This window comes from Myotis davidii, unplaced genomic scaffold, assembly GCF_000327345.1.
Source record: "Myotis davidii unplaced genomic scaffold, ASM32734v1 scaffold769, whole genome shotgun sequence".
In the NCBI taxonomy this organism is placed as follows: domain Eukaryota; kingdom Metazoa; phylum Chordata; class Mammalia; order Chiroptera; family Vespertilionidae; genus Myotis; species Myotis davidii.
In genome coordinates, this window is record NW_006299518.1 from 54,651 (window position 1) to 56,442 (window position 1,792).

Below are 1,792 nucleotides of genomic sequence, written 5' to 3' on the forward strand. Positions count from 1 at the left end.
TGGTGAGGAGGAGGAGAGTGAGGAGGAGGATGACGGTGAGGACGATGGTGAGGAGAATGGTGAGGAGGAGGAGGACGGCGAGGAGGAGGATGGTGAGGAGGTGGACGTCAGGTGGAGGATGTTGAGGAGGACGTTGAGGAGGAGGACGGTGAGGTGGAGGATGGTGAGGAGGAGGACGGTAAGGAGGACGTGAGGAGGAGGATGGTTAGGAAAAGGAGGATGGCGGGGTTTTTAAAAATGACAGCAGCCAATAGAACAATAGCCATCTGGTGTGAATGAATCAAAATTATACCCCCCCCTTTTTTTGGTCAGAATGGTGAAAACTATGATGTCTTTTTGGTGTCACAGAATTTCAGTAACTAGTCTGTACACCGTGAAATGGAGAGGTTGACCGTCTGCCCCATGTGAGGAGCTGCCCACATGGAACGCGGTGCAGCCCTCTGTGCCATGTTCACGTCTGTGTCCTTTTCCCATGGATTTCTGAGTTGCTGTGTATTTGGTTACAGAGTAAGATCTTATCATGAATCAGAATCGCATATTCCCTAGTCCCCGGAGGAATCTGGTTCCCTAGGGCCTCGTTAACCCCGATGAGGCCTCATTCTTGTCATCCTCCTCTGTGGAGCTCGGCGCCTGCAGGGATGGTGGCGAGGGGGCTGTTCTCCCCCTCTCAGGGTGCCTGGCTGGTCCTCTGGGCCCCGCCTGTGCCAGTGGCCCATCTGGTGTTGGACCTGCAGAGGGGCCGGCCAGCGCCCATAGGTGAGGCCACCAAGGACACGGCAGTGGCACACATCCTGCAGGCATTTCTGTGCACCCTGTGGGGCTGTCAGAACAAACTCCCTGCACTGCCCAGGGCTCATGGCAGTTTGTACTCAACATGCCCATTCCACTCGCTCAGCTGGTCCCTTCCAGAGTCCATGGAGAGTGGGGCTGACAGTGGAGGTCCTGACCCACTTCTGCAGCTACTGGGACCCCCAGTGCTGCCAGGGGTGAGGCCAAAGCCCCTCAACGTCACTTCCCACTCCCTGGGGCGACCTTGGGGCCCAGGGTGCTGGTTCATCTCAGGAAGTCTGATCCCTGGCTCAGGACTAGACTCAGAAAAAGGACAGGTGAGCTGCTTTACTTAAATGACTAGAGCGAAACACTACTTTGCTTTATTGTTCCTTTAATATGCTTTTCCTTTAATACTGTGCACTGTGCAAGGCCGGGCATCAGCCTTAACTGCTCCTTTCACCTGTATGTTTTCTGACAGACAGACATTCACCTGCTCAGGGCCAAAGGCAGGCGGAGCTAGCAGGCCTGGCCAGTCCCGCTGGAACCTGGTGCTTCCGAGAAGCAGGTCCAGGCAAGTGCGGGGCCCAAGCAGAGGACTAGACCCAGGCAGAGGACATGGGGCCCAGGCAGAGGACACGACCTAAGCAGAGGAACCGCAGGGGACACAGAGGGTGGGGGCAAGGCGGCCGGTACTCCCACACCGACCGTGTGAGCCAGCCTGTGCCGGGAAGCAATCCCAGCATGTCATAATTTTAAGAGTTCCATCGAAAGGTTGATGAGACTTGGGGACTCAACAGGGTTGAGTCACACATGTAGTCACCTGTTAGGAATGGCTAAAGGCATTTCCCCAACCCTGAATAGGAAACTGGTTGTGGCTGCCAGACAGTTGAATGGCATCTTAATCTACATGTTATTGCCTCCTCCTGGCCAAACACCTGAACAGCCGTAGGCTAATTCCCCCATTCTGACCATGGACTCTTATAGGAAACCCTGACCCTTTGAAGTGTATATCTCCACCTCG